Source organism: Ambystoma mexicanum, chromosome 3p (assembly GCF_040938575.1).
Source record: "Ambystoma mexicanum isolate Mex_15411 chromosome 3p, UKY_AmexF1_1, whole genome shotgun sequence".
Taxonomy (NCBI): Eukaryota; Metazoa; Chordata; class Amphibia; order Caudata; family Ambystomatidae; genus Ambystoma; species Ambystoma mexicanum.
Window position 1 is genome coordinate 667,099,282 of NC_090925.1, and position 24,977 is coordinate 667,124,258.

Sequence of the window (24,977 nt, forward strand, 5' to 3'; positions counted from 1 at the left end):
TGCATTCTCCTCCAGCATTTGGAAAATGTGGCTTTCCCTGGTTTTCCACTTAAATGGTTTTAATTTTTTCTTACTGGGCGTACTCAATCCGTGTCCATTTCCCTATTTCAGTCATACCAATCAGCTCTTCCTTGTGGGGTTGCCCACAAGGAAGGGTTCACCTCTATCCCGCTCTCCTTTAATCTCTATCTGTATCCCTTGACAAACCTTATTTTTAAACATTGGGTCTGCTTTCATACCTACACTGATGACACCCAGTTGGTTTGTCGTTTGAATTCGCCTGTATTAGATCCTCGCTCAAAGTTGCGAGACTGTTTATCTGCGATTGACAACTGGATAGCTAAGAATCGGATGAAGTTAAACAGAGAGAAAACAGAGATCTTGATGATTGGTTCTGACCGAACCAACACACTCTGGACGTCTGGTCTGGTCTGTCTTGCTCAAACCCTACCCCAAACCCAGCGAATCAGTCAAGAGCCTGGGTATTAAACTGTTGTCCTCTGACTCCAGAAAGGCGCAGGTTGCTGCAGTGTGTGGCGCTGATTTTCTTAGTTTGAAAATTCTGAAGAAAGCTTTTCTTCCCTTGGAACTCCAACCTAGGTTGGTTACTGCATGTGTTCTTTAGAGTACAGAAACACTATCTATCTTGGGCAACCTGGATTTCTTTATTTGCCGTTTGCAGCTGTTGCAGAATGCTGTTGCATGTCTTGCACTGGGAGGTACAATAATGTCATTCTGCTAGTTTGCTGCGGAAGCTTCCCTAGTTCCCAGTAAAGAAGCGTATTGATTTTAAGGCACTTTGTGTTTGTATGCTGCGCAGTTCATCATACAGGAGCAGAATATCTACAAGCAAAGTTGAACAGGTATATTCACACCAGACAAATGCCTTCTGCCTCTCTCAATCTGTTCACTGTACCTAGATATCGAAGCGTCACAGCTGGAGGGTGGTCTTTCTCTGTTCTTACCCCCTCTTTGTAGAATGCTCTTCCTCCTCAACTTTGTGAGATTTTTGATTTCCTTAATTTACGTAAGGTGCTCAAAACGTATTATTTTTGGGACTATCAGCCCTCTGTGCATCCCTTGGGAGCTGGCGTTCCAGTTTACTCCCACCTCTAGCGCCTAGATGCCCTCGGACCATAGCCACACTTTATAAAAATGTTTCCATTCCATGTCAAAAGCATACTCAAAATCTGTAAGCCAAACAATCATAGCATTTTTCTCATCATACACACTGAGCAGATGCTTAGGGAATCTTGGATGGGAAAGGATTCCAGAACCTCTCCCAGAACCCCTGTAGAAACCTTGAGACCTTTGCAGTCTGGCCAACTTCAACTGGTGATCCATATGTTTCTGTTTCTCAATCCTGTCAAACACCAGCTTAGCCATGCTCAAGTCCAACTCTTTCTACCTGAGCCTATGCTTCTAATTTTAGGCTCAAACAAGGCCTCAGCTTCTGAGGTTGACAAGAAAACATAAGAAGACCCCTCTTATTCCTATTCTTCTGCATTCTCAATAGTGGCAGTAATTACGAGCCCATTGCTACTGCGGGGCCTGCCCCAGCATCTACTGCATCACTGCTTAGATGTAAAGGAAACATCCTAGACTCCTGGTGGCCTAGCAATTTCTGTATCAGATCAGCCTTGACACCAGAGGATGGCAATCCCCTATCCACATGTACAAGATTTCCCCTACTTAGCCAGTTATTCAAGATTGTTTGGGACCCATTTCATGTCCCCACTCCACCCTCTCTCCTGTGAGCATACACTTCTTAAAAATAAATCAACCTTTCTTGAAAAACAAAAACATTTACATGTATTTCCTGCAAGAAACATACTACACCATTGCTTTGCCATGGTAATGTTCAAAATTACATTTTGCTCAATTTCTCAGGGAGTTGTATGCCTGGCAGTCGGCATTTCAGGCATTTAGCCACTGCTGTACAATAGCAGATTATCCAGTAAACTGAGCTGGTTTCCGGTTCAACCTACCGCCACATGTTAACCTAACTAATCTACTGCAGCTCTGGTAAGTGGTTAAAATGGGGTGGTTAATATACAAGCTATTCTCAGAGGAGCTCAACAACCCTATGGAGGAGCAGAGTCTACACAACAGAAATACTCAAAGGTTTGGTGGCAGGGCCCAATGACAGCTTGTGCAGTAGCCTCAGAGTTGTGCCATTAGCAGCGCTCCTTCATTCTAAAAACCACTCTTTTATTTGACGAATCAACAATCCACCTTTTCATCATTTCTGCTCCTTGTTTCATCATAAGGTATCCCAAGCAGGGTTGCAGCATCACTATGATATTGAAGGTCTGGTGCCGTGTCAAACCCTGGCGAGTTGTGCCGGTAGGTAGCAGGGGAGAGGGTTTCAATTTTTGGACTGTGCAAGACGAGTTTTAGGCTTGTGGGAGACAGCAGAGTAGACGTCTGAGCGGAATGAGGAGGAATTCTGGTCCCTGCCCCAACAAATCCCCGGATGAACACCAGGCACATTGCTTGCCTTGCCTCATTGGGCAAAAGGCCCAGCAGGCCACTTAAGCATGTAGAGTAAGGTTTCAGGCATCTCTCCTCCTGATAATCAACATGTAACAGCAGCTGAAATGGGTTACTGCAATCCTCACATGTTAAGCTGTGCTTCCACTGAACCGTACATTCTTGCCTCCAATTAGCTTTAGTAGGTTATGATAATGGGCCTCATCACGGGTTGATTGGAGCAGCAAAAATGTGGTGATAATGCTATTACCGCCGCATTAACCCTCCGCTCAATCACGTGTTTCGGGGAAGGTCGGGGCACTCACCTTCAGCTTTAAGCTAGAGGTGATTGTGCTGATTTTCGGGCCAATTTTGTCACTATTACCACCGGTGATAATAGCGCTGAAAAGCCCCATAGAGTCTTATGGTCTCTTAACAAAATGGGGAATTACGGCCACACCACAACTCCGGATTTGGCGCAAATTGCATTTACTGCCGGCATACCTCCCAACTAGTGATGAGGCACAAATTCTGAATTTCCACACCACCCTTTTCTCTCATTTGTCAATTTATGGATGCTAGCTTTTTGTTCCTCATGGGCTACAATGTATCTATTTGAGATAGAGAGAGAGTGTGAGAGAGAGAGAGAGAGAGAGAGGTTGCATTGGGATTGAGAGAAATGGGAAACGACTGCAAAGAGCCAGGGGTAGGAGTGCAGAGGGGCAGGTTGTTATGCCTTGTAAGGCCTTTTGCTGCCTTCCCCTGACTAACCGACTCCCCTCGCTAGCGCTCCTACTACCTTACGCTACATACACAACCCCCCCCACAGAAAGCCACCGCAGTCCTAGCCATTAGCATATCGACACTAGCCAAGCCATGACTGAGCTCTCCTTTTAAGCCCTTTGTCATTGTCCCAAATCCGCAGCTAACCAGACACAAAGTGGTGTAGTCAATCAGATCTTGGGATTTTCCCCATGGATAATGTGATCCCAAGTTTCTCTTCCAAGCCCATAGAAAGCAGATTGTCACTCGGGAACCAGTTAAACCCGACCTGCACCCATCAACACCACAGGTTTTCATCTGTCTTTTCCACTGTCCCACTAATGAATCCCAAACTCCTTCTTATTTTGTTGTTATCGAGGCATGCACAGCAAGGTTACCAATAGTAGCAGATAGGCACTAACCAAACACACTTACATTACATTAAATAATACCCATACAAAAGCAAAAACATTTGTCTTTGTTAGTACTTGTTTTGACAAGAATTAAGTGCAAGGAACAGATGCATGAACACACATCCCCTTTTGTGCTGTAACCCTTAGAGTACAGCTGAGTCCCACAACAAATTCAGTTCAGCCATCACATAGTCACTGTGTATGAACTCTCTGCTTAGCAAGGCTTTCATAATGGCAATAAAATAGTCACTGCTGCTAGTAATAAAGTAGTCTCCAAAGTTTGAATTACTATTCACATGCAATGCAATGCTCTTATACTTTCATGTCTGCACAGACTACAGTCTTCCGAAGGGCCTTCCACCCCACAGTGCTTCAAAACCACAATGGCAGCATTCGCTATACAGATATCAAATAAATAAAAAACATGGAGTGCCATCGGGGTCACCCACGTCTCCCTACTGTAGAATGTGCTGCTTGGGGCTAATGGGCCTTTAAGTGCTGATCATTGTGGAGTGTCCCCGGCGCTTCCATTGTTGACTGAAACAGTTCTCCAGTGTTATGAAGTGACTCTTCTGTGCTCTAAAGGGCCATAGAAGCAAGAAGCGTTCCACAGCCTTAAGTGGTACAGCCATGCTACTCATGCAACCCCACAGTGGCAGCACTCTCAGACAATATATTGTCAAAATATCATAGTATTCCCTCTCATTCTGGGTGCAAAGCTTGCAACACCTTCTCAAATGCATCCACAAGTCCATAGCATCCACTGCACCCCTTGATTCATTCCCCTTCCTAGCCCGGGGCACCAGAAAAGGAGGACGCTTTTTCTGCCAGGAGCGAGGCCGATAATAGGCTACCAGTTGGAGGGTGGGGGCACACTGGGCACCAGGGGGGATACAGGGGGTGCATTCATCCCCCTAACCCTCCTGCCCCTACTCTGGCTCTGCCAATTCTGGGCACCGCTGGCCAGGGGTGTCGCTAGGTCTGGAAAAGATCTGGGACTATGCTAATTTTGGGACTGTCAGGACTGGGGGCTAGCTAGCCTTTTTGGGAGTAACCCCTGAGCTTCTGTTTGGGGCTACAACCAAAGACCCGGGGCTATAGCCCCCTCAGCCCCTCCCCCTAACATCGCCTCTGCCGCTGGCCATCCAGCATGCAAATGCTTCTGTGAATGTCTTCTTCTTGCTTCTCCCCTCAGCATGCTGAAATTGCCAAACCCAGGGCCATCCGACAGTTAGACCTCCTCACCTTAGTAGTGCAAATTGACTTCTCGACTTAAGGACAGGGCACAGCACCTTGAATGAAAAGGTTAGCCTCTGCTGCTGGGCTGTGTTTGTCGTGGGCAAAAGGAATGTAAACCTTAGTCTGCTTTCTCCTTCACGAATCACACAGAAGGCTGCACGCCCTCCCAGGCTGACTCTGAAAAACCCTTGAAGGAATGGGTATTTGGAAATATATTCGGTGAACTAAAATGCACTTCTCAAAGGTGCATGAAACTAGGGTTTTATTTTGGTGCAAATGAATGTGGGCTTGCCCAGATTTTAATGCAATCCAGCCTAGGCTTTAAAGGGCTTTGTGAAGGATTCCCCTGCTTAGGAATTGCCCACTACCCCCTTTATACTGCTGCTGGTGAAGTAGCCAGGTCTGCTTGGTAGGGACGTGTTTTGTGTTTTAACGCGTTTTAATACAACACTGCCAGCTTGCAGGCACACATTTGAAATAGAGTGAGATCCCTAATTGTTGTCCCCTTCATTGTTTATTTTGTATGCACACATTGTCTGCATTGATTGGGGGATCACCCCCATAAACACACCTGGCTTTCTGGCTTCAAGTTCTTGTGTCGTAGTTAAATTTGTCTTTGCAAGTGAAAATATTTCTTTTTGAAGCGTGTTGTCTGATTTAAATTTTATCTATGTGCATGTTTGCTTATCACCCCCCCCCCCTTCCATTTGTGGACATAATGGCAGTTCAAACATACGAGCTATAATATGGCAAGTTTTCTAATATCATATTCAAAATACCCTGTCGGTTTGTTAAAGGTCAACAAGAGCTGTGAAAAAGCAGGAAGGTGACACACAGCACTCCACGGTGCCCAAATAATACAATAATACATGTTAGCAGCACTCAGTTGAGGAAAAGGGCTACATTGGCCATTGTAGAACAGTTGCTTCTTAACCTAAGATTACCGCTGCTACTCACTATTCATGCCTTATTATGCAGATTAACTCCCAGCAGAGCCCAGTCTCAGCCCAAGAGTAATGTAACCTCTCACACTACTACTACCATCACTTTAAAGCTCCTAGCTGGTCCCAAGACTCCCAGGCAGACTGGTCCAGGGATTTGCTCCCAGTGGAGCTACAGACCAAAAGCCAACCTCATGTATGAGTGCCCATAGTTCCTCCTGGCTTTCCAGGTCTATAGAACCTATCCATTGTTTAAGCACTGAGGGGAACGTGGAAGAATGTGTGCTGCCCTTCTGCTCATTTTGGCATTGCTCCTCTACACCTAGGCAGTGCATGATGGTCTCAAGGCCTGTGCTTAACGTATCAGACAGCATCTTACCTTATAATAGACACATGGCCTCTTATTTCTCTCATTCGGCATTGTTATAGCTCCATTAAATTCATTATATTCAAGGGCAGTATGTGTTCTCTCTTCCTGCCCTGAGGCAAATTTGATGTGGCTCGCAGCGGGGAACATTCGTTTGTCAAGTTTTCTTTTTATGTCCCCCAACAGGATTCTGCACACAGCCAGTTCCTCTGTCAGTAGGCGCTGCTTTACCAAAACTTGCTCTGGCTGTCAGGAGGTGGGGTTACAATCCCCCATAACTCCTAAGCACTTCTGAGCACTCCTCAAGGCCATCACTGATCCCACGAAATGGCTTAATGTGATACCACCACCACACTAGTAATTGCCTCCATGAAAGTTCTGCCGACTACTAAAGGAAGCTGTCATCACATCTATTGATTATATTTTCTTTTCGTCAAAACACTGAAAACTATGCATTCATCCCAACAATCATTAAATGAAGCCATTGTGTACATCTCACACTATAGTTGCTAATGTCTTCAGCATTTGTAATATTGCCTCCTCTATTTTACAGTGCTTAGAAGCAAGAACACCCATACTATGAGTCACCATTGCCCAATTGTATTGTTTTGCAATTATCATACTATTTGGAAACAACGCTCTTAGTAACCTGGCCCTTTAATGTCATATAGTTCTGGCCATTCTCAAATACATCCTGACATGTGTCAATGCATTCAATGTATCTTTGAAATATCTGACAAATGTGCACGTAATTTACATGTTATTGTGTAGTATTCATTGAGCATGTGCTCTATAGACACTTCAACTTGGGGTTGATAGACTGATTTATTCAAGACCTCAAGCCCCCACTCACTTCTATCATTCTGTCCCATGGAATTAAGTTGATTTGGTCCAGCATGGGTGCATGCTCCTTACAATCAGGCACTGAATGACACATTGGAGGTCTTGACATTGGGCCTCATTACACGGATGGCAGTAAGGGAATAACGATACCAGTAAGGGGTTACCGGTATCGCTAAATTCCCATGCTAATCACGACCTGGATAACCGCTAATAGCGGCACGGCTAAGAACGGTGCCTCTAATAGCGGGCAGTCCGCGGGCGCGCAACCACTCATGTTGCAAATAGCGGCATGGCGCTAATAGCAGACCATCACAAGCCATGCGGATCAGCAAATACCGGCATGCATTAGGCTAAAAAAGGCCATACCGGCATGGAGGAAATACCAGCATCGCGGACCACCCGTTAAGAGACATGAGCATTGTTCCCACCTGCCACAGGTGGCCACAATCAGCACAGGTGGAGGCAATGGAGACTGGGGCAGCACAAAAGGAGCTCACCACACCCATTCCCACACCCCTTCCCACACCAAGATGGTTCCAATACTATGAGCATTACATGGGCTGGAGGACATGATTGCATTGCAGCACCAGCAACAACAGGCAGCACAGAGGAGACGCAGGAGGAGGAGGAGGAGGGCGAGACAGGCCCAGCAAGCCCCACCAGTGCACCTAGTCATACCCCAGAGGCAGCCACCAATCCCCAGGATCAGAGCCAGTCCATTCAACCTAACCCCTGAGCAGATACACACCCTGTACCGTCTGGACCGGGATACCATCACCACCATTGTGCACATGATACACGACGACATTGTGAGCCTCATAGACATCCGTACTGCCATCCCTCCTCTACTGAAGGTGGTAACTGTGCTCCACTTCCTAGCCACAGGCACCTACCAGCATACGGTAGGGCAGATGCATGGCATATCACAACCAGTATTTTCACGCTCGCTGAACCAGGTGCTCGATGCCCTCCTGAAGCACACAAGTGAACACATATCCCTGCCACGGACTGCCCAGGAGATCTCCAACACCAAAGTTGGCTTCTATTCACTGGCAGGCATCCCAAGTTGCATCAGGGCCATCAACTGTACCCATGTGGAATTGGTGGTCCCACATGACAATGGGGCAGTGTACCGAAACAGAAACCAATACCACTCCATCAATGTCCAAATGGTATGTGACTCAAACATGATAATCACACATTGCTGTGCCCGATATCCCGGATCAACCCATGATTCAATGGTCCTGTGCCCGATATCCCGGATCAACCCATGATTCAATGGTCCTGTGGAACTCAACGATACCACGCTACATGGAGCGACATGCTGGACAACGTGCATGGCTACTTGGTGAGTAGCTGGGCAAGCACAAGGCAGTGTGATGTGGATAGTGATTGGGGGAGGAGATGCATACTCCTACTGGGTGTGATTGAGGGGAGTGATGCATACTCCTACTGGGTGTGATTGGGGGGGAGATGCATACTCCTACTGGGTGTGATTGGTGGGGGGGATGCATACTCCTAGTGGGTGTGATTGTGGGGGGAGATATGCATACTCCTACTGGGTGTGATTGTGGGGGGAGAGATGCATACTCCTAGTGGGTTTGATTGGGGGGGACGCATACTCCTACTGGGTGTGATTGGGGGGGGATGCATACTCCTACTGGGTGTGGACTGTCGTCTGTAGAATAAATGGACATAGAGATGTACGCCAGTGTCCACCAAGTCAGCCCACAAAGGACCAGACACAAAACCACATGCAAGTTGGAAGCTGCATCACAAAGGAATCAATGGAATACGCCAAACATGACATATCTATCCACACGCACATTGCACATCATACCATACCTTATATGACACAAAGCAGCAACATGCAGCCAATGTGCAAAATGGAAATGTGCGCTGAACAACATCACAAACGATATGCGCCCTTGAGTGCATACTAAGGGATCACCTGTAGCCATTGTACTGAACCACACCCGTACACCACTACTGAAGTGCCGCTTCACAGCATGGGGACATCGATTTCAAAATGGCAGTACACTAGCAGTGTGGTACAAACGTTGCCCAGGCCCAGAAACACTAATGACCTGTCCTCACCCAGAACATGTCAATAACTGCCGGAGGCATGCATGGTGCATGTCCACTTGCAAGGACTAGCTCACCCTCTCACATTGCAGTTACACTGATCGTTTCCATGCATGCTGGGATTCGTGGATGCAAATCACAATGCAAAGTTAATTTGGGTGACATGTACAGATTCCACTTGATGTAAACAGTAACACATCCCCATTCTTGCACCCATGCAGGTGATGCTGGCTATCCCCTGAAGAGGTGGCTCCTTACCCCTGTATGGAACCCACAGAACAGGCACAAAGAGGAATACAATCGTGCACATACCCGTACCGACATTTGGCCTTTTGAAGACACGGTTCCAGTGCCTCAGCAGGTCGGGTGGGGCACTCCAGTACGGCCATGAGAAGGTGGCCAAGATCATCATGGCATGTGTCATGCTGCACAATATGTGTGTCAGACGGAATGTGCGAATGCCCCCTGACATTGAAATGCAACCACCTGATGAGGATGATGATGGGGATGAGGAGGGAGGAGACGGGGCTGCAGGTCATGCAGGAGGCGATGTCCAAGAGGGACGCGCTGTGCGTCAGCATCTGATCAATCAAATATTCTGATTCACATGGTCCTACTCTGTAGAATGGATGTTGGCATTTGTCCACTGGGTTTTGTGGTGAAGCACACACTGGGCCTTGTCCCCCAATAAAGCTCACATACACAATGATAAGGTCCAAGCATGTGTTTTGACGTGTCACCATTGTGTTTAATATATTATGACGTAAAGAAGTGCATGGGCCCAACTACTCAAACACCCTTTCACCCTTCCCCCCACAACACTCCCAATACACCCTTTCCCCCCTCCCCCCACAACACTCCCAAATCACCCTTTCCCCCCTCCCCCCACAACATTCCCATGTATGGCTGGTACAACGTTGCTGTCTTGCTGTACATGTGACAGCTACATTGGGCTGGCCCTATTTCCCATCCCCACTCCCACCATTAGGGGCTTGGGAGGGTGTGCACCGCATAGATCGCAAGGACCGGCGCCGGGGGCTCGTCTGCCTTGAGCAGGCAGAGGAGGGGGTGCATGGTTGTTCTTGTGGCTGTGGGGGGTTCTGTATGTCCATAGCGTCAGCTATGCGTGTGAGGACCTGCCTCACTAGTGCCATTTCCTCGCAGAGCCTGTTGGTGAAGGCTTCCATGCCCTGTCTGATCTCCCTTGCATTCTCCCTGCACTCCTCCCTCAAACGTGCTGCCTCATCAACATGCTGGCCAACCAGCGCTGTTATCTCCTCCTGCCGCTGTCTGGTGATGGCCAAGTCATGGCCACTGTGTGTTGTTCGTGGGATGGGTGCCGCACCTTGTTCTATGGGTCCAGCATCATGTGAGGACACCGGTGGACTCCAGCACCCTGCCACCATTTCCTGGCCAGACTGGGCATGGCTGCTGGATTGTGATGTGGTGCGTGGGCTTGGTTCTTTTGATTGCTGTGGGCTGGGGGTGTGCTCCTGCATGGCCAAGTCACAAGTGTCCTCCACATTGGACAGCGGTGCTGTGGCTGCTGCCTCGCCAATGGAACTGTTGGCGGCAGAAAGTGGCCCTTCCGTGGTTGGTTCATCTGTTGGGGGGATCACTGGAGTGGGTGCTGCAATTGTTTCTGCTGTGGGTTCACGGCTTGGTAACGTGGGTGGTTTGCTGTGTTTGGCACTCTGCGGGAGTGCACTCCTCCCTGTGCCCCTCGATGTGCTTGCGATGTTGCCTGCCTCCTTTCCCCTGGGTTGTTTCTTGGCAGGGGGAGCCTGTGTCCTGCTCATCGCTGTCAGTCTGTGAGCCTGTGGGGGACAAAGAGGGGCATTGGTGATAGGTCAACGTGATAGGTCAACGTGCTTCCTGCAGATGTTGTTCATCATGCTGTTCTATGCATTTGGACTTCATTTGTGGGCATAAAGGACGTAGGACTGTTGGGTGGGTCATTCATGCATGGGTCTGGGTGGCACATGTCTGTGGTGATGCATGCATGTGTGTGTGTTAGGATGTGACCCTCACATGGGCAGGGTTTTGTGCATTTATGTCTGTGGCCACATTCATGCGCTGATTTAGGGCTCAGATTTGGGGGGATACCTCATCTTTCACAGTGCAGTGTTTTATGTGGACACTCACCTCCATCTGATGATGTGGGCGCACCCCGCTCCATTTCGCTGACTCCCTCTATAATTTCCACACCTATGGTGCTCGCGCAGGTCTCCTCCCACTCCATCAGTTTGATAGGGGATCCTCCACTGCCTCCTGTGGCCATGGCCAGGTTACGATTGGCAGCCAGGATGCTGCGTACACGGAGGCAGAGATCGTCCCACCGCTTCCTGCAATCTTTCACGGTGCGGGTGGTGGTGCCCACCGCACTAACTTTGTGGGCCACCTCTGCCCAGATTGCCTTTTTCTTTATTAGGGTGACACGCCGCATGTCATTTGCCAACACCATCTCCGTGTTGGCGGCAAGCGTCTCAGTGAGCCTGATGAGCTCCTCATTGGTGAATCGCTCCTTCTGCTCTGCTCCTTTTTTGATTGCCTTGGGCATTGTCAGGGGGTCTTGGTTGATTTTGATTGGCACTGGTGTGGATGCAGGTCCTGGGGGCAGAGGCTGGCAATGGATTGTGTTTTTAAAGATAGCCGCCATGCTCTTTCCGTTCCAGTGCGATGATGCTACTACCGGTTCCTCTTATTTACGGTTACCGCTAATAGCGGTCACCGCTAATGCCGTGTTGCCGGAGGTTGGAAGTGCTATCTGCGCTTTCATAGGTGCCGCTAAGGGTCTTTACGGGGTCTTTACGGGCATGGGGATAGGGTCAATACAGGCATGGCGCTAAGCTTGTGCCCGCGTACTCGTAATGGTACGCAATTAACGGCCTCTGGCCTATGCGGACACGTTGTTAGCGCCATGCCAGTAAAGGCAGTATCTTACCGCCTACCGTGTAATGAGGCCCACTGTCACCGACAGCACGGATGTCTTTTCACCAAAATACCAGTGGTAGTGGAAGTGACATACGAGACCCTTGACCTCCGATATCACAGGAAGTGATGTTGTTTGACCCCACCTAAAGTGACATCACAGGAAGCGATGGAAGACAACCTTTCACCCCTTGACAAAACAGCAAGTGGCATCACATAGCATTGTTCCTAGGTACACTACGAAAAATATGGCTACAGTATCACCGTAATGTGATATGCATTTCATACAAGAATGGATCACCATATGTATTGTTAATATCAGTGTGTATAGGCCCATATTACAAAATTACTGTGAATTCAAGCAGATGTTCAAGACCAAATGATGAGGATGTTTTATTATATGGCACTTATGCTTAAGCGCTTTATATAGAACCAATATACATACAATATCACCCAACCTGTGTTTGTACTCATTTATCAACCTCAGAAGGATGAAAGGCTGAGTTGGCCTTGCCAGGATTCGAACCTGTAACCTGCATATTACACACACCTTGAAGCAGTAGGCGAGTAACCCTCTGAGCTATCTTACCCGCTTTAGCTATCTTACTGGCTAGAGTAAAATGAGCAATTACATGTCTGAATGTTCTCAAAGTCAGAAAGCAAATTACCATTAAACTGGTAACTGAGATTTAACAGCAGGCCAGTTCATCTGCAGGTCTGGTGCAAAGTTGGCCACATGTCAAGCCTGCATTGATCTACTTTTCAGGCTTCGGAGTTTGGCAAAATACATACCATTGGGAGGGTTCATAACTGTGTATTAAAGAATTTAGAGTAGCACAGTGAAAGCAGCACACTCACACGCCATCCCGGCTCTGGGCATTTGGTACCTCCTACATGCAACCAAACGTCCTGAACAGCATGCCATGGAGATGGGAAAGATATACACATTACACCAAAGCATTAATTGTGGCACAGTGTAATAAAGGGCCACTTTATGTGCTATGGTCAAACATTTCTAAACTGTACACAAGCTTTTAGGCACAAGGAGTTTGTCAAGTGACCGAGGACACCGATATGGAATGTTTTGTGATGATCTTAACAGAAACAAAGGCAGAATAAGACATGCTATAACTGCAACTTGTGAAAAGCTAAAAACGGTCCGAAATTGAAGTTTATTCTACTCTAAATGCTTGTTGGAGGGTTTGGTCTTCAATGTGAATTTGAGGTGTTTAAGAACAGACTAAATCAGTGGCTCATCCCCTGAAGTGTGCCTGAAATAAACCTTTAATGAGTCTAGCAATTAATATGTAGAATTACAGAAATAGACATTATTTGCTATTCGTATTCTTTCTTATTTAGGGTCACTGCTCAAAGTGTTACACTTGTGGAACACCCGTTTTTTTAAGAAGCCTAAACAAGAAATTCAGCCACTGCAGAAACAAAGAGCGGCGTGGCACTGGCCACAGCCCAGGAGCTTCAATTTGTAAATTTGCTAGGGGTAGCAATGGAGACAACAAGTTTAGCAAGGGAGACCCCCAAATTACGTCCCTGAACGACAGCAGTCCATTGAACGCCTGAACATTCTTCATGCTATGTATATTATACTGTCACAACTCAAGTCAGCTCTGCTTGACTTGAAATTATACATATTAGTTGCATGCAATATAATGCACTACTTATGGGGGCGTGGCCTGAGCGCATGGAGTGAGCAGGTAAAGCAGCTTCCGTCTCGATCCCGATACAATCCTGTGCGCTGACAAGGTGGTGGAACCTGACGAGTTGAGAGGCGAACCCCAGGTGCGGGAAAGGGCTGCCTACACCCCTGCAGTGTTTTTGCCCGAAATCGGAGCTTCCTTGTGGAGAAAGGAGGCTCGCAAGTGTGGGCCCACAGGTGAGCTAAATTGGCGGACGGCGTTGCAAGATAGAGGGATCGGAAAGGTGGAACAGAAGCCAGTGACGCGGTTGCTCGTGCCCAGTCCCTAGTGGTGCACTGAAGTGTCAGGGAACTGGCTGGTGGCTCACTGCTGTGGGTTGCAGGCAATCGCTAATCTGACCTAAAAATCGGTGCGGATGGCTCAGAAAAACGCTGCCCAAACCTGCTAAAGTGAGGAGGAATGCAAGAAGAGGCTGGCCTCAAACACGTGAAGGCGCTCTGTGTTGAACCTGCTGGAAGGTGCTGCAGTGGGTTTAGGCGAGCTGGGAGGAACACTTGCTGAAAGAAAGACTTCTCGGACGCCGGGGCTCAGCACGGATGACCTGGACAGGAGTAGAGAGTAGCGACAAATCAACGAGGATCCCTGATGAATTGCGGCAGAGGGAGATAAGGTGCTGCGGTGCGCTGGACAACAAGAGCCTTCCTGACTACAATCATGGACTCCTTCAGCAATGTAGCCAGATCTCATGAATCGATGCTGAGTAGCACTATGGCACAGAAAGAGGAGGGACGCCATAACCTGGCAACAAAGACAATCAGGTACTTGCGGCAATAGCAGGCATGAGGACGTGTCTTGAGACAAAAATTGATGAGGTCAAAGTTGACATGCAGTTGATGAGACAGGAGACAGGATGTATGCACTCTGGCGGAGAGAGTAACGACTGCAGAAACCACACTGAAGGAAACCTGTGAGACCACAAAGGACCTGGAAATAAGACTAAAAGAGCTGGAGCGGAGGAACACTGTGTTGGAACTCCGGTCAGAAGACGTGGAAGGGTGGGCTCAATGGAACAATATTCGGTTGCTGGGAATTCCTGAAGGGCTAGAGGGTCCAAACCCCACAAGGTATGTTGAGACCTTGTTGCTACAGGATGTTGGTGCTGGGAAACTCTCATAGGGATTTGTGGTGGAAAGGGAACATCGGTCGTTTCAGAAACAACCTCCACCATGGTTGCACCCTTTCCCAATGTCTGTAAAAATTCAGAACTTTCAAGACAGGGAAGTAATACTAAAATACTCACGGGAAGGAGGGGCAATACAAAGAGACAATTCAAAAATAGCTAACTTCCCGGATTATGCGCCAGCGGTCCATAGAGCCGGAAACTCCTTTGTGCCGATTAAAGCCAAACTACGACAACTGAACATCAAATACATGCTCATGTATCCATCAAGACTCATGGTGATCTATAAAGGCAGGGCGATCTTCATTGAAACCCCAGCTGCAGCCACTATGTGGCTGGAACATATTAACTTGGATGGTGGTGAAGAGCCTGTTATGTGAAAAGAGAACTGCCTCATGTCGATGGTGGGAGTTGGGGAACCCTGAAGTTTGAGGAAATAGTTGACATTGGTTGCTGAGTTGGGACAGGTGATGGGTAAAAATACCTCAGCTGATTATAGACTGAACGGGGGCGATGTTTAGCCACCTGCCTTGGGCTTGAAGGTCTATCCCATGCATAGGTTTGTCTTGGCCTGTTGCTAACACCCATTTTCTCGCACACAATGGCTTGGATGGGCTATAAAGATGTGAGGGCTCCCGAGCGCTGTGTGAAGGGAGCAGCTGCTGGGTGCAAATGTTTTGTTCTGTTTGTTGTTTGGGCGTTTCTATATTCTTCACATAAAAGGGTAACTGAAATGGAATGTCTAGTCGACAGTGCAGCTCGAAGGGGATGGGTAAGGAAGTTAAGGTGGGTCTGGGGGTGGTTGGGAATGCAGTTTGTGGTTGGGTGCTGGATACTGGAGGGTGGATGGGAGTAGCTATATATGGCCATGGCATCCAACATTAACGTATTAACATGGAATGTAAGGGGGATGGACACATACTTGAAGAGAAATCAAGTGAAATCCTTCCTCAAAAGAAAAAAGGTGGCCATCGCACTACTACAAGAAACCCACCTCACGAAGGGTGAAATGGCAAAAGTGAAGGAACCTTGGGGGGACAGGGATATGGGGTGGCTTACTCTAAATACGCCATAGGGGTATTTACATGGATTAACGCTGCTGTGCCATTTCGTTTGCTGGGGGTAGAGGCTGATACAGACGGGCAGTACCTAATCCTGACGGGCCACATAGAGCATGTGAAAGTATGTATAATTAACTCCTATTTCCCTAACCATGGAATCCCATCACATCTGCATATGCTATGCACTAAAATAGCACCATACCGGGAATGCTTTCTTATTTGGGGTGGTGACTTTAATTGTGTTAGGGATTTAGTTTTGGATAGGACAATCCCAAAAGTAAACAACAGTGAGCCGGCACCCTCAGCACTTAATGCAGCATTGCACAATCTGGATCTTGTTGATGTATGGAGGGAACTACAACCTGGGGACATATGCAACTCTTACTACTCTTCGCCCCATGGTCTATACACTAGGGTAGATTATCTTTTTGTGGGCAGGACTCAGCTAGCAGACATAGACTTGGCACAATACTTGGGCAGAACAATCTCAGGCAACTCACCGCTGCTGCTGGAGTGGAAATTACTGGGTCCAAGGCCCCCCATACCGTTGTGGCGCAGGCCTACTGATGCCGTGACAGACACATTTTCAGAGATGGGCTCAAGGCGAAGCTGGAGGAATATCTAGATCAAAATGTGGGCAGTGTGAAAGATTGGAGTATGGTTTGGGAGGCAATGAAAGTGGGGCTGTTCTGAGAGAGAGGCTCATGTTTGAGATAATGGCGATTCCGTCACCTCGTGAGCCTTCTCAGTCTTGTCTTGTTATAGTGTAACCTTCTGGGATGGCTAACATTAACGATGGGCCGGCTGCATTGTGTAACCAATCAAGTTACCGCCAGGAAATCCAGATTATTTTCTGTAATTAGATCGGCTATGTCAAGGGCATGATGTGCGACAAGGGATCTCACGTTGAGAAGTGCTCCTCTAAGTGGTGATGCCTCTTTTGACGTGTTGACTTGACTGGGAATAGTTAAGTTGGTGTCTGTAGACTTATGCTTTTGTCTCTTAATTTTGGTGGCATTTGTTATATCAGTCTGTTTAGACTTTTGTAGGTAATTTGTTTTCAGGTTGGTTGGCGGTATGGTCATTCTCAGTGGTTCATATAGTTTTGTGAGTCTTGCGCAAAGTTTAAGATTTCTGTCTAGGAAGGTGCGTGGGAGGGAGGTGATGATTTCACCTATGGCGCTAGTGTTTTTAGGTTGAGAGGTGGTAGAATTATTAATCACTACATTAGGCAGCGCATGTGAAATAGGGTCTGACTCCGAGGAGGAAGGCGCAGTATGGTATTCCTGGGTCATGGTGATAGAGAGTAGAGTAGCAGCTATAATGCTATAGTACAATGATGGATACAACATGTTCCAGCAAGCCAAGATATGTGCACGTAGGTGCCTGAGGCCAATGAGTACCATGCAGTAGGTACCTAGGTTTAAATAGGCTAGTGGTGGACATTGCACTGTATCAATGGGTCAGGGCCAGGGACACTATACAGTACAGTTAGGTCACAGCTAAGCAGGTGATATTGCAAGCATGTGAGGTGTGAACGGCCCGTATGCCAGGCACAGTTGATAAGTGCGCCTAGCAGACAGAGATGCCATGGCTAGATCGGACCTAGAATAGTACTGGTATACTATAGGTAAAGTACGGGGGTACATGGGATTTGTGGCAGCAATAACAATACAGTGTGGTTTAAACCATTTTAGGTCATCGCTAAGACCGAGGATAAACAGCGTAGGAACACTAGCACGTCATATACAGTAGTTACACATTACATTTTGGGCACAGGGCTAGGACAGGCAACTACCGAGATACTTGAATGATATATTCCTAGTATGAGGCATAGGGTCATAAAATACAGGAGATTTCGATTTGTCAAGTACATGCAGACATGCGCAGTGTAAACAATATATGATATAAGCAGGCATACACGTTGTGACACAGTGGTTTACACATGGAGAAGTGGTTATACATTAGTTACCGGAAATGGTGTGAGCAGCCATGGGCTGCACTGATATTGTGCAATCAGTGTCCAGGTACAATAGCTTAATGTCTCGGTACAAAATTATGGCTGCGTACTGTGCACGGACCAGAGGGCAGTACGTAAGAAAGATGAGGATAGATAAGGTAATGGCGTAGTCTAATGCTGGTTACCTTAGTTTTGTGGCTCTAGATGAGCAAGATCAAATGCGGTTGCTGACAGGGGCAGATCTCCTAGAAGCTGGCAGCGCTAGAATCTGGAATGCATGCGCAGAGTTTATGTGTGATTACCATGGCTGCCGAGGGATAATATCTTGGAGGTAACCGTTGCCAGCTGATTGGCAGTGAACCAGGGGGATTCCTGCTCTGTGAGACAGATACAGCATGGCGCAAACATGCGCAGAACAGGGGCAAAACAGGGCCTTAAAATGGCCTTGAAGTGGCCGCCGGGTATTCCCCCTGCCGGCGGAAGTTGTTGTTTAAATGCCGGCTGTTGCTTAGCAACCAGAAGAAGCTAAGCCTCATTCTGATGCTGCATCACGCCCGACATTTTGTTTTTCAGATCAATGTCGGCACGGTGCTGTGCCGGCCCAAGTGGGGGGCTGGGTTGTTGTAGTTGCGAAGTGGGCATATGGGGGGGCCATGGCAGGGCTGCTGGGCTCACCTCCAAGCCTGGTAGGAATGGGCGCATAGGAGTCTCCCGTTGCAGATGATCCTTCTGGGTCGCTGCACTGCTGCAGGTGATTTGGGAGTGTGGAGCAGCTGCTGGTGGGGGCTCCTGCCCGCGCCACCTCTGGGGAAGATCTTCAAATGTAGGTGTGTTTTCATCCTGCATTGCACTGTTTATGACAGAATAGTTTAAAATCGAGTTTAGGTGTATTTTCATTCTGCATTGCACTGTTTGTGACTGAATAGATTAAAATCGAGTTTAGGTTTATTGTCATCCTGCATTGCACTGTTTGTGACTGAATAGTTTAAAATCGAATTTAGGTGTGCTTTCATCTGCTTTGCTTGTTACTGAGCTGACGGATCACTCCCTCTGCCCTCTGCTCTGTCTGTTTTTCTGTTCCCTTACCCTTTCAGTTCCCATTGTTTATTACCCCAGTTGTGTTTTTATTGCCTTTGTGCACCTCCTGCCTACTTCCCCCCAAGTACCTCAACTCCTCTGCCTGGTACCTCAACTCCTCTGCCTGGTTAAGTGTAGCACACCCTGTGCCGCTGTATGTCGCTTTCTATCTCTCCTAGCTCCTCTAACTGCTTTTCTATCTCCTATCCTACACCTCTCTCTAGGTCTGGCAGGAAGAAACTCAAGAAGGACACACAGGGGTCCAACCCAGGCCTGCCTATCGCTGACACCTATGTCAGTGCCTCCGCCAGAGAGACTCCCACCGACATCCTCTTTGTCTTTGCTTCACCCAATCTATGGAATCTTCATATGGTTTCTCTGCTCTCTCCTTACTCTTCCTCACACATTAATGGTGGCACCCGCTGGGTGGTCCTTCTTGCCATTTTCTCCACCTCCAGGGTCATCATAAATGTCAATCGGAATGGTACCATCCTGGTTCAAGGGCCTAAATCCAACCACCTACTTTTTGATAGGCTCATACCTCGCCTTATCAAGTTTCCAACTTTCTCCGCACGGGCTCCGTTGCCATCTGCTTCCATGGCCTCCCTGGCTCACTCTCCTCCTCCTGACTGTATGGCCTCTTACACCATGGCTCCTTGCTGCCTGCAACATGCCTGGCTCCCCTGCCGGAACTCAACTCACTGACAACTTTTTCATTTCCTGGTCCTCGACATCCTCCTACCTTTATCTCTAAGGCATTCTCACCGCTTACGGGGGAACCTCTGTTGCCTGTACCCCAACCCTTAAGTCTCTAAAAAATGGCAACCTGCTCCATGTTGCCACGCTTAACTCTTGCTCTGCTTTCAAGCACTCCTCTGACTTCTGACAATTCCTTGAACTCCTTGATCATGATGTTCTTGCTCTCACTGAGACTTGGTTTAAGCACAGCTCTGTCACAATTTATGACACACTTCTCCCTGAAGGCTACAAGATCCTCTCCGAGGCCAGGCCCAACAGGCCAGGAGGAGTAGTTGCCCTCATCTTTCCTGAGTGGATCCCTGTTTCTGCTATTCCTACCCAGGCCTACTCCACTTTTGAATGCCTGGTCTGCAGACTCTCTCTCTCTCTCCCATCTCCTCTCTTACTTTGGCCACCTTCTATCGGCCGCCTGGCCTGTCTACCCTCTTCCCCTCAGAATGGGCGGACCTAGCCTTTGCTCTCCTTTCCTCCTCTTCCAAACTCTGCCTCCTGGGGGATCTTAACATACACCTTGACTCTGCTGACTCTTCAGCACCTTTCCGCAACCTATGTGACTCTCTTTCTCTCTACATTCTACCTTCTGAGCCGACGCACACCACAGTCCATACCCTGGATGCTCTCATCTCCACGGACATCCCTCCCTCTATCCCTCACACTACCTCACTCTCTTGGACTGATCTCTCTTTTTTCTCTTCACACTCGAATCTCTCTTCTCCTTTAGCACTGGCACATCCTGCACCGCCAACCCCATTCAAAGTCTTTTGACCCATGAAAAGAGTGTCAGTTACTCCCAACCTGACACAGCCCTCTCTAACTTTCACCTTTCCATCTCCAACACTCTCGACATTCTTGCCCCTGTCATGAGGGTCTGACTGAAGCCAGCCAAAAGGTGCACCTCTTGGTATGACTCCGATCTGGCTGCCCTTAAATGCAAGTGCAGAGTAGCAGAACGGAAATGCGGATCCTCGGGTGCACCCTCTGACATGCTGACCTGCTGCCTTCTTCAAAGGCAATACAGACTCCTCATCTGGTCCCAAAAGAGAGTCCATATTCAAGCATGCAACTCTGCGGCATCTAACAACATGGGAAAACTTTTTCTAAGTCGGCAGGGAACTGAACAACCATACTGCAGCTGCATGCTCCACTTCACCCACCCAGGCCCTTTGCTCGGCCCTGACTGCAAACAATACATCGAAAACACAGGACATCTTCACCTCTCTCGCCTCTGCACCCTCTCATGCACCAACATCTATTAGGCCCCCCTCTGACACCTCTAGCCCTCCCCTCTTCTCCCCTCCATCTCCCTGTCACACCTGAGGAGGTCTCTAGACAAGTCCGGTCTATGAAAGCCTCTCCCAAACAGGTGGACCCAGGCGTCTGCAAAAAACCATCAAGGACAACATTGACATTCTCGCCCCACCCTTGGCAGACCTATATAACCTCTCCTTCGCCACTGGTGTTTCCCCACTTCTCTCAAGCACTCTCTTGTGCACCCTCTGCTCAAAAAACCTTCCGCTGACCCTTCTATTCTGGCAAACTACCGCCCAATCTCTATCACTCCTTTCTTGGGAAACCTCCTGGAGAAGCTGGCTATCTCTTAGCTTACCCTCCAAACCAAATCTGCTGGTGTCTTCATGACCATCAGTCTGGCTTTAGAGCATCCAGACGCATGGAAACTGCTCTTCTGAACACCCATGATGACCTGCTCTCAATCTCCCTCTGTCCTCATTCTTCTTGACCTCTCTTCTGCCATCGATACGGTAAACCACAACATCCTGATCTCCCGTCTCCATGATACCCTGGGCATTACAGATCAGGCACTGGCATGGCTTGCCTCCTTTTTCTCTGACCGTCCTTCCCAGATGGAACTTGGGCCTTTTCTCTCCGCTATCACTCTCTCTACTTGTGGTGTCCCTCAGGGTTCTAACCTATTGCCCTCGTTCTTGAATGTTTACATGGCACCTCTGGCCTGCAGGATCTCCCCCTTCATCTCCAACTTTCAGTGTAATGCAGATGACACACAGCTCTCTTTCAGGCTACCTTTGGCCTCCTCCTCCTCCTCGCTCATTCCTGACTGTCCACAAATCAGTCTTGGTGTCCAGTGAACGATCATCTTCATTGGGACTCCTGCTCCAGCCTTCCCAGTCTCACTCTGGATGACCTCCCTTGGCCCTGCGCCCTCACCCGATAGTGAGGCACAAAATCTGGGGGTCATCTTCGAAACACACTCTCTCTTTCTCCCCTCACATCTCGGACATCTCTTAAAAGTCCCACTACCAGCTGCACCTCCTCGGAGGTATACTTCCTTTTCTCACTTCCCCCCAGAGGCTTACCCTCTCCAGAGCCCTGGTCCTCTCTAGACTGGACTACTGCAACAGTCTCTTTCTCAAGCGGCCTTCTTCTACCCCCGACATCTGCAACTCATCCAGAACAGAAACACAGATTTATCCTTGGCCTCAAGCCCAGAGACCAAATCTCACTGGTAATGAAATCCCTCCACTGGCTCCCTGTGGCTGCAAGGATCAAGTTCAAGTCCCAAAGGCCTTCTGGGGTCAGGCCCCTTACTATCTACAACTCTCTCTCCCTAAATACTCTCCTTCTAGAGCCCTCTGCTCATCCTCTTGCAACTATCTGCGGGTGAGCCGTTTTTCCAAACGGAGATTTGAGGGGTAGATCTTTACCCTCAGCAGTTGCTTCACTCTGGAACAGCCTCCAAGCCCCTCTGCGTCTTGAGCCTGATCTCCTTATGTTCCAGAAACTCCTTAAGACCTTCCGCTTCTCTTCCTCTTTCTCTCTCCATCTCCCTTGCTAACCTCCTCTCCATTCTCTCCTCCTTCTCTTCCCTATTCTGCTCCATTTATGCTGACTGGTCGCCTGGTGCACCTACAGAGCCTCTCAGTTCCCAGGCTCTCCTGCCAGTCTTTGCGCTTGCCCCTGGGGACTCTGCACTCTGCTCACCACTACTGCACTTCTTCAATTCACTAAATGAGAAGGGTAAACCTCCCTGCACTTAACACAAAGCACTGCTTGACTGTGTCCACTTGCTCCCCTCCCCCTCCCTTTCACTTCCTGTCTGTGCACTTACATTACCTAGAATGCACTTGGCCTAGTTCACCTGGCCTAGTACAGTCGTTGTTTCTATATGTTCTTCTCCTCCTCCTCCTCGCCCCTATAACCCCACTTTTTGGCAGGCGCTTGCACTATCTGAAACGTCACTGGCCTAGTATGGTCGTCTATGGATTGTATGTCTTCTTCCTTTCCTCCCCCATTTGCCTTCCTTCCTGTCTTGCACTTCACTTTTAATAATGCTATCAGGCCTAGTGTGCTAGTCATTTGTTGTTAGATCATTCTGAGGAATTCTGAAGGCCTAAGAATGAAACTGTATTCCTCTATTCCCTTCCCGCCTTGAGGTGCTTTGAAACACTTTACTTGTGTATGCGCTTTGCAAAAAACAATTACAATCAATATTCGGATGTGAGCATAAAGTGGCTGCACATAAATTACTCCATTGAGCTCCCAGGACCTTATGAAGATAATCTTCCTATCCACGAGAAAGGGTCAAAAGGAAAGTGTGTCTGTGGGCATATTCCCTAAAATAATTTTATATATAGGATGTTCATTTAAACGTAATTGTAATGTATTTTGTTACTAGTTTTGAGAAATATACTAAAGAATGTTTTTCATATTCTCAATAAAATAACTTGTTTACAGATTTGTTTTTTTCGAAAAAAAGATAAACTGTTAAGTCACGTATCTCTAAAAGGAAGATGACTGCAATAATGTTTAAAACACATATATGTTTTATTATCTGATTTTATACCACGATCTGCTGCCCTTTGCATGGTCCCTTTGGCTAATGATGAAATCGTGTGAATAAAAACCAGACCCTCTGGACTTGCTCCTAATATCCCATGCACCTCATTGTTAATCATTTACATTGCCTTTAAAAGTTTTGGGGGCCATCAGGAGTGACATTGGAAGGCACGCATTACATCCCCTTTCGACAGATGTACTTTTTAATCTGATACAACTGGCAATTCCTGAAACAGGTGACGCATGCAATTGAATGCACATTTTGAGAGAGGAAAGGCAGTCAGGGGGTCGTCTGTGGGGGCATATTGGGCCGTGACCATTGTCCAACTTGGCCATAAGCCTGTCTCTATTGGCCATATTTGAGAGATGTCTGTAGAAATGGATCCTCCCTATTTGGAATTGGCAACCACACAAATACGCACAAGTTGTGCATCCACCGAAAACCCCTCGCCATGGGAAGGATTATTAGGCGGGATGTTTAATTCCAAGTGCACTAGGGATTGAGCTGGAGAAAGACACAATGCAGAGCTATTTAGCAGAAATATTCGTCCACTCGACGTTATACGGCACTGTCTTGAGAGTCATCAGACGCCTGGCACACACACAGAATCTGATGCAACCGTCTGTTAATGAGCTACAGAGACGCTATGGCTATGTACTTAGGCGGGGCTTACGTGGTATATATGGACAATGCAGCTGGGAAGTTCATGTTTATCGATCATCAAGTACTCGTTTTCAGAAAATACAGGAAACCAGCACAGCAGCAATGAGGGTGGCAGGCGTCCTACTGTTGGTGGCAATGATGTACTGCTTCTCAGGTAAGACTGTCTTATTACACAACGGCAATCTTTCTGCATCTTTGGTGCGAGACCAGGCGAGTGTTCTTCCCAGAACTGGTTAAAGTGCGCAGGGAACTGAACATCTGTTGGAAAACCGCTTATCTGGTGCTGTGAGAAAAACGGTGCTGTTCTCAGTCCTTGACGGCTGAACACATTCCATTGGACACGTGACTTTTCAGCGTAGCTCGTTACATTTCTGCTTTATTGAAACCAAATAGGGCTTTGGCGCTGGACATTATAGAGTTTCCACATACAACTGCAGCCACTGTATACTGAGCTAATAACAAGGTGCTCGCGTACTGCAGTAGACCACCGTGCAAGGACTGACACCAATCTAACAGGTACAAGGGGAAGAGTTTCACCATGGGGAGTTCACAGCCAAACGTGCTGTGCAGTGAATCTTTAAAATGTTTATTGTGCATTTGTAAGGCACTTGTCCATCAGGTAAATTGTGTTTCAAAGCGCTCACAGGGCAACAGGGAGGGAACATGTGAATGAAAAGCAACTATGACGATGAAAGAGAGAGGTGGTCCTACTAGGCTTTGTGAGCATACAGAACTTGCAAGTGCAGAGAGAGAGA

The 24,977-nt window shown here is 47.9% G+C and overlaps 1 protein-coding gene across 3 annotated transcripts in view; it reads left to right on the forward strand.

Annotated features, from left to right (window-relative positions):
- LOC138579585 (pancreatic secretory trypsin inhibitor-like) overlaps positions 1–24,977 on the forward strand; it is a 593,125-nt gene that overhangs the window by 145,484 nt on the left and 422,664 nt on the right. Inside the window, exon 1 of one of the 3 annotated variants that reach the window (XM_069649858.1) lies at positions 24,244–24,376. The exons of the other annotated variants lie outside the window; for them this stretch is intronic. The gene's annotated coding sequence lies outside the window, so the exon portion shown is untranslated. Of the gene's footprint in view, positions 1–24,243; positions 24,377–24,977 lie in introns of those variants that run through there. 3 annotated transcript variants of the gene reach the window in all.